The sequence below is a fragment of the Salminus brasiliensis genome, chromosome 1, assembly GCF_030463535.1.
Source record: "Salminus brasiliensis chromosome 1, fSalBra1.hap2, whole genome shotgun sequence".
NCBI classification, from domain to species: Eukaryota; Metazoa; Chordata; class Actinopteri; order Characiformes; family Bryconidae; genus Salminus; species Salminus brasiliensis.
The window spans coordinates 99,085,013-99,094,058 of record NC_132878.1 but is presented as its reverse complement, the minus strand read 5'-3'; the positions used below and the strand labels follow the sequence as shown (position 1 = coordinate 99,094,058).

Genomic DNA, 9,046 nt, shown 5'->3' with positions numbered 1-9,046 from the left:
CCCTGTGTGTGTATAACTTTAACCCTGTGTATATAACTTTAACCTTGTGTATATAACTTTAACCCTGTGTGCATATAAGTTTAACCCTGTGTGTATAACTTTAACCCTGTGAGTATATAAGTTTAACCCTGTGTATATAACTTTAACCCTGTGTGTATATAACTTTAAGCCTGTGTGTGTATAACTTTAACCCTGTGTGTGTATAACTTTAACCCTGTGTGTATATAACTTTAACCCTGTGTGTGTATAACTTTAACCCTGTGTGTGTATAACTTTAACCCTGTGTGTATATAACTTTAACCCTGTGTGTGGTGTGTAGAACTTTAACCCTGTGTATATAAGTTTAACCCTGTGTGTATATAACTTTAACCCTGTGTATATAACTTTAACCCTGTGTGTGTATAACTTTAACCCTGTGTGTGTATAACTTTAACCCTGTGTGTGGTGTGTAGAACTTTAACCCTGTGTATATAAGTTTAACCCTGTGTGTATATAACTTTAACCCTGTGTATATAACTTTAACCCTGTGTGTATTGCTCAGGATTCTGCTTACGGCACGTCTCTGGGTGAAGTCAACACAGCAAGCGTCTGGGTTTATCACCACGCTGAGACGAGAGCGGATTTCACTGATTATTGAAGATCTGCACAGTTTCCCAGTCTCACTAAACAGACTTCTTATCTTCAGCTAAAGTCCAACCCAGACTGGACCGGCGCCGGCGAGAGCAGGGTTAAAGTCCACACTCAGAGAGACCCCCCCCCCCCATGAAAAGAAAATCAGTAGTGGAGACAGAGAGGAACTTTTTCACACACTCACTACAGATCACCAGAACCCAGTCAGGACCTAGAACCCAGAACCCGGGAAGAAAGCGAGTACAGGGCCGATCAGCTAATGAGTGTAAATGGGTGTTAATCACTGAGGAGTGGCAGAGATTACAGCACTACCATAAACATCCTGCAGTTATATAACATCCCACTACACACACACACTAACACACACACACTAACACACACACTAACAAACACTCACACTTACACACTTACAGTCACGCTTACACACTCACGCTTACATACACACACAAACACACATTCACGCTTACACACACGTGTTTTTTTACACACACGCTTACACACATACATACATACACACGCTTACACACACACACACAAAAACACTCACTCTCACTGTGATGTAATTATTGGTGTAACGTGAGATTATGTTAGACATAGGACATTTGTATTGAACATTAACACACACACACACACACACTAATGAGAACACCTTCTTCACACCACTGGCCGAATGACCCTGCTGTATTAAGAAATGCCACAAAAATACCTGACCCCTCCATTGACCCTCACTCACAGCTCACCCACTCTTTACTGTCAGAGCATCCAGATAAACTCACTGATGAACGAGCTGCATCACAGACCCTCAGTGTAGACTAACGATCCATAAACAAGCAGCTTATCGACACCAAGCTCCGCCCCCAGAGAGCATAACAACAAGGAAAAGAGTGAATCACATACTACTGTAATCACACCCTGCTGTCATCACATCACACTGTAATCACACCCTATTATAAATCACACCCTATTATAATGACTACTATAATCACACACTGCTGTAATCACACACTGCTGTAATCACACACTGCTATAATCACACACTGCTATAATCACATACTGCTATAATCACATACTGCTGTAATCACATACTGCTGTAATCACACACTGGTGTAATCACACACTGCTGTAATCACACTGCTGTCATCACATCACACTGTAATCACACCCTATTATAAATCACACCCTATTATAATGACTCTACTATAATCACACACTGCTGTAATCACACACTGCTGTAATCACACACTGCTATAATCACACACTGCTATAATCACATACTGCTATAATCACATACTGCTGTAATCAAATACTGCTGTAATCACATACTGGTGTAATCACACACTGCTGTAATCACACTGCTGTCATCACATCACACTGTAATCACACCCTATTATAAATCACACCCTATTATAATGACTCTACTATAATCACACACTGCTGTAATCTCACTGCTGCAATCACACACTGCTGTAATCACACACTGCTGTAATCACACACTGCTATAATCACATACTGCTATAATCACATACTGCTATAATCACATACTGCTGTAATTACATACTGCTGTAATCACACACTGCTGTAATCACACACTGCTGTAATCACACACTGCTGTAATCACACTGCTGTCATCACATCACACTGTAATCACACCCTATTATAAATCACACCCTATTATAATGACACTACTATAATCGCACACTGCTATAATCGCACACTGCTGTAATCTCTGCTGTAATCACACTGCTGTAATCACACACTGCTGTAATCACACTGCTATAATCACACACTGCTGTAATCACACACTGTTGTAATCACACACTGCTGTAATCACACTGCTATAATCACACTGCTGTAATCACACACTGCTATAATCAGACTGCTATAATCACACACTGCTATAATCACACTGCTATAATCACACACTGCTGTAATCACACACTGCTGTAATCACACTGCTATAATCACACACTGCTATAATCACACACTGCTGTACTCACACTGCTATAATCACATACTGCTGTAATCACACTGCTGTAATCACATACTGCTGTAATCACACTGCTATAATCACACTGCTATAATCACACACTGCTGTAACCACACTGCTGTAATCGCACACTGCTGTAATCGCACACTGCTGTAATCACACTGCTATAATCACACACTGCTGTAATCACACACTGCTGTAATCACACTGCTGTAATCACACACTGCTGTAATCACATACTGCTGTAATCACACACTGCTGTAATCACACACTGCTGTAATCACACTGCTATAATCACACACTGCTATAATCACACTGCTGTAATCACATACTGCTGTAATCACACACTGCTGTAATCACACTGCTATAATCACACACTGCTGTAATCACACACTGCTGTAATCACACTGCTGTAATCACACTGCTATAATCACACACTGCTATAATCACACTGCTATAATCACACACTGCTGTAATCACACTGCTGTAATCACACTGCTATAATCACACACTGCTATAATCACACTGCTGTAATCACATACTGCTGTAATCACACACTGCTGTAATCACACTGCTATAATCACACACTGCTGTAATCACACACTGCTGTAATCACACTGCTGTAATCACACTGCTATAATCACACACTGCTATAATCACACACTGCTGTAATCACACTGCTATAATCACACACTGCTGTAATCACACACTGCTATAATCACACACTGCTGTACTCACACTGCTATAATCACATACTGCTGTAATCACACTGCTGTAATCACATACTGCTGTAATCACACTGCTATAATCACACTGCTATAATCACACACTGCTGTAACCACACTGCTGTAATCGCACACTGCTGTAATCACACACTGCTGTAATCACACTGCTGTAATCACACTGCTATAATCACACACTGCTATAATCACACTGCTGTAATCACATACTGCTGTAATCACACTGCTATAATCACACACTGCTGTAATCACACACTGCTATAATCACACACTGCTGTACTCACACTGCTATAATCACATACTGCTGTAATCACACTGCTGTAATCACATACTGCTGTAATCACACTGCTATAATCACACTGCTATAATCGCACACTGCTGTAACCACACTGCTGTAATCGCACACTGCTGTAATCACACTGCTATAATCACACACTGCTGTAATCACACACTGCTGTAATCACACTGCTATAATCACACACTGCTATAATCACACACTGCTGTAATCACACACTGCTATAATCACACACTGCTGTAATCACATACTGCTGTAATCATACTGCTGTAATCACACTGCTGTAATCACACACTGCTGTAATCACACACTGCTATAATCACATACTGCTGTAATCACACTGCTATAATCACACTGCTGTAATCACACTGCTGTAATCACATACTGCTGTAATCACACTGCTATAATCACACTGCTATAATCACACACTGCTGTAACCACACTGCTGTAATCACACACTGCTATAATCACACACTGCTGTAATCACACACTGCTATAATCACACTGCTATAATCACACTGCTATAATCACACACTGCTATAATCACATACTGCTGTAATCACATACTGCTGTAATCACACTGCTGTAATCATACTGCTGTAATCATACTGCTGTAATCACACACTGCTGTAATCATACTGCTGTAATCACACTGCTATAATCACATACTGCTGTAATCACACATTGCTGTAATCACACTGCTGTAATCACACACTGCTGTAATCACACTGCTGTAATCACACTGCTGTAATCATACTGCTGTAATCACACACTGCTGTAATCACACTGCTGTAATCACACACTGCTGTAATCACATACTGCTGTAATCACACACTGCTATAATCACATACTGCTGTAATCACACACTGCTGTACTCACACTGCTGTAATCACATACTGCTGTAATCACACACTGCTGTAATCATACTGCTGTCATCACACACTGCTGTAATCACACACTGCTCAATAAAGTCAGTAAAATAAATAAAGCTAGACAGTTTTCTCAGGTTAAGTTTCCATTAGCTGCGAGCTAACCTAGCTAACCGTAGCTCTAGCTGTGTAACTGAAAGAGCTGTAAGGGTGGTGATAGTGGAGGTTTAGGTTCTAAATAGTGTCACTAATGAATCAGGTTCAGGTTCTAGCTGCTGTTTCGAAGAGCTGTTTGTACTTTCGGGCGAAGCACACAGTCTTACACATACAAAGAAAACAAGCAGAGCTTCTTTCCCACTGCAGCCGAATGCGGTCAGCAGAATGTCATGCCGAGACATTACACTGAGCATGCTCCAACCAAACCGGTCCGACCCAACCTGACTCATAATTACAGAGAACGGAGCTTCAGAACATTCCAGAGCCGTGACACATCGATCCACACGTAAAGGAATTGACAGACAGGTCAGAAGGGCTAGCAAGCAGGGGGCGCTATCAGCTGTTCATCACAACCATCACAGTGTATAAACCCATCATCATCATCATCACCACCACCATCATCATCATCATCACAACTCCTACAGTTTATAAATCCATCATCATCATCACCATCACCATCATCACAACCACTACAGTCTATAAATCCATCATCATCACCACCACCACCATCATCATCATCATCACAACCCCTACAGTTTATAAATCCATCATCATCATCACCATCACCATCATCACAACCACTACAGTCTATAAATCTATCATCATCATCATCATCATCATCACCACCACCATCACAACCCCTACAGTCTATAAATCCATCATCGCCATTACCATCATCACCATCATCACTATCATCACTATCATCACAAACCCTACATTTTTATAAATCCACCATCATCATCACCAAACCTACAATTTATAAACCCATCATCATCATCATCAACATCACTATCATCACCACCCCTACAGTTTATAAACTCTTCATCACTACAACCCTAATACAATATTAATATCAGAGCTTCATATTGGATATTAATGTTATTAGAACTTCATACTGGATATTAATGTAATTAGAGCTTCATACTGGATATTAATGCTATTAGAGCTTCATACTGGATATTAATGTAATTAGAGCTTCATACTGGATATTAATGTTATTAGAGCTTCATACTGGATATTAATGATATTAGAACTTCATACTGGATATTAATGTTATTAGAACTTCATACTGGATATTAATGTTATTAGAGCTTCATACTGGATATTAATGATATTAGAGCTTCATACTGGATATTAATGTTATTAGAGCTTCATACTGGATATTAATGATATTAGAACTTCATACTGGATATTAATGTAATTAGAGCTTCATACTGGATATTAATGTTATTAGAGCTTCATACTGGATATTAATGCTATTAGAGCTTCATACTGGATATTAATGTAATTAGAGCTTCATACTGGATATTAATGTTATTAGAGCTTCATACTGGATATTAATGATATTAGAACTTCATACTGGATATTAATGCTATTAGAGATTCATACTGGGTATTGATGTTATTAGAGCTTCATACTGGATATTAATGCTATTAAGAGATTCATACTGGATATTAATGTTATTAGAGATTCATACTGGATATTAATGCTATTAGAACTTCATACTGGATATTAATGTTATTAGAACTTCATACTGGATATGAATGTTATTAGAGCTTCATACTGGATATGAATGCTATTAGAGATTCATACTGGATATTAATGTTATTCGAGCTTCATACTGGATATTAATGTTATTAGAGCTTCATACTGGTTGTAACTATGTTGTAATTACATTTCTACATTGTTTACAGGTTCATACTGGTGATGTGGTGGATGTGAGTGTGGTCAGTGAACAGTGTGGTGTGGATCTGAGGTGTGTGTTTAAGCTCAGGTAAAGAGAGAGAGTGAAGCTCACCTACCGATCACACCTGTAACCGTCAGTTCCTCAGTCCGCGCGCTCCCCGAGAGTGTCCTCAGCCCGCAGTGTGTGCTCGAGAGAGTTCAACTGCAGCGTGTGTGTGTGTGTGTGTGTGTGTGTGTGTGTAACAGGTCTATCCGCGCGCTGTAGCTCGGGTCGCCATTAAACTAAGTGACTTTCAGCTCGGACTGTCCGAGAAGGGGCGGAGCAACGCCGCTCTGTTCCACACCCTGAGACACGCCCACCGTGCTACAAGCCTTCAGCTAAACTCGGTGAGTACGAACTACTGACCAATCACAGCTCAGAAGGCTGGGCTGTTTGCCAATCTCAGTGCAGGGGGTGTAGCCGATGCTAATGTCCAATCACAGTGTAGGGGGCGGGGCGTCCTCGACTAGCCGGAGTTTCGGTACTGATCTGAATGATCAGTCTCCAAACACACACACACACACACACACACACACTCTCTCTCTCACACACACACACACACACACACACTCTCTCACACACACACACACACTCTCTCTCTCTCTCTCACACACACACACACACACACACTCTCTCTCTCTCACACACACACACACACACTCTCTCTCTCACACACACTCTCTCTCTCTCACACACACACACTCTCTCTCTCTCTCACACACACACACACACTCTCTCTCACACACACACACTCTCTCTATCTCACACACACACTCTCTCTCACACACACACACTCTCTCTCTCTGACACATACACATACACTCTCTCTCTCACTCTCTCACTCTCTCTCACTCTCTCTCTCTCTCTGACACACACACCGTGTGTTTCTGACCCACTAAATTCTGCAGAAGTTGGTGGGGACTCGCCCTTTGACAGCAGGGAGGATGATGTTTACATTTCAGCAAAAGTACAACGAACCCTTCATCTTTAATAAATGATGACACTGGAACAGTGTGTGTGTGTGTGTGTGTGTGTGTGTGTGTGTGTACAGCCCCAGGTCAGTACAGTCCTGAGTACTGACTGGCTCTAGAATAAAAGAGCAGAGTATGAATAGACAACAGGCACTCACCTGCACTGAACAGGGCACACCCACCTCCCCAAACCTGCTGCACACCTGAGTTTCCAGGTAAGGAAAGGAGGCAGTAAACACACCTGAATGAACAGCGACCAAACCAGTCCTGAGGAAGCGAACCAGACTGCACTGGAAGAGCGTCTCTACCCACGCTCCTCCCAGACCGTCTCAGTTCCCCTGGTCTAAATACACTATATGGACAAAAGTATTGGGACACCTACAGGAGCTTTTCTGATGTCCCATTCTAACCCCATAGTCATTAATCTGGAGCCGGTCCCCCTCTAACAGCAGCTCTACCAGCAGCAGCAGGTCTGGAGCTCTACCAGCAGCAGCAGCAGGTCTGGAGCTCTGCTGCAGTTACTGAGTCAGTTGGAGGCTTTTCTGCACTCTGCTCTGAGCTCAGCACTCGGCCCTGACCCCGCTCTGTACCTTTACGTGGTCTGACAGACACTCGGTGGCTGAGCTGCTCTCTGTGAGCTGTTCCTCCTAAACTCTTCCACTGTTCAATAATAACACCACTCACAGCTGATGGAGGAAGATCTAGGAGGGAGGAGATTTCACCAGCTGACTTGTTGTGGTTGGTGCAGCGGTGTCTCCTATTACATACAGAACCACGCTGGAGTTCAGTGAGCTCTTCAGAACCTCCCGTTCTTTCACTGATGTGTGGAGGAAAGACAGACTGCAGGACTAGAGGCTGGAGTTTATACACCTGTGATAACAGGACTGAATCAGACACCTGAACTCAGTGATTAAGAGCTAAAGATGATGAAGGTGATGATGCAGGAAAAATGGACAAGAACCAGACTGTGATGTTCTAGATAATGACTGGATCAGAACATCTCCAGAACATCAGCAAGCAGGTCTTGTGGGGTGTTCCCGGTATACAGTGGTCAGTAGGTCAGAGGCCCATGTTGGGCCTGAGGGTTACTCAGTTTTAATGTTCTAATGTAATGGCTGATTGGTGTTTATACCTTATATTGGTGTGAAGTACACAATTGGGACACAGCCCAGCCCAGAACTGCAGAGTCACCGTTTACACTCCACTTTAGACCAGGCCTAAACTCCTAATCTGCTCTAATCCTAATCTGGAAACCCTGTTTATACCCTGACCTTATCCCGACCCCCGAGAACGCAGCGCAAAATAAAACCAACATCTGAACAGTGTGGAAGAGTGTGTGTGTGTGTGTGTGTGTGTGTGTGTGTAGAAGAAAGTGAATGAGAGGTGTTTTTGCAGAGACTCAGTGTGCTCAGTGTGTGACCTGCTGTCGGATTTCACTTGTAAATGATGTGTGTGTATATGTGTGTGTGTGTGTGTGTGTGTGTGTGTGTGTGTGTGTGTGTGTGTTTCCGGCGCTGTGCCTTTGGGAGACAAACTTATCCTGCCATCGCGGGCGACTCCAGCTCCGATGCACAGATACAGCAGAGGAAATGACCACAGGCCTCAGCCGGTC

General features: G+C 42.4%; 1 protein-coding gene across 1 annotated transcript in view; it reads right to left on the bottom strand.

Moving 5' to 3' along the window:
• The window catches only part of phldb3 (pleckstrin homology-like domain, family B, member 3), a 39,825-nt gene extending 33,177 nt beyond the window's left edge, over positions 1–6,648 (bottom strand). The window contains exon 1 of the mRNA XM_072692634.1: positions 6,540–6,648. The gene's annotated coding sequence lies outside the window, so the exon portion shown is untranslated. The remainder of the gene's footprint in view (positions 1–6,539) is intronic.
• Between the last annotated feature and the right edge of the window lie 2,398 nt (positions 6,649–9,046).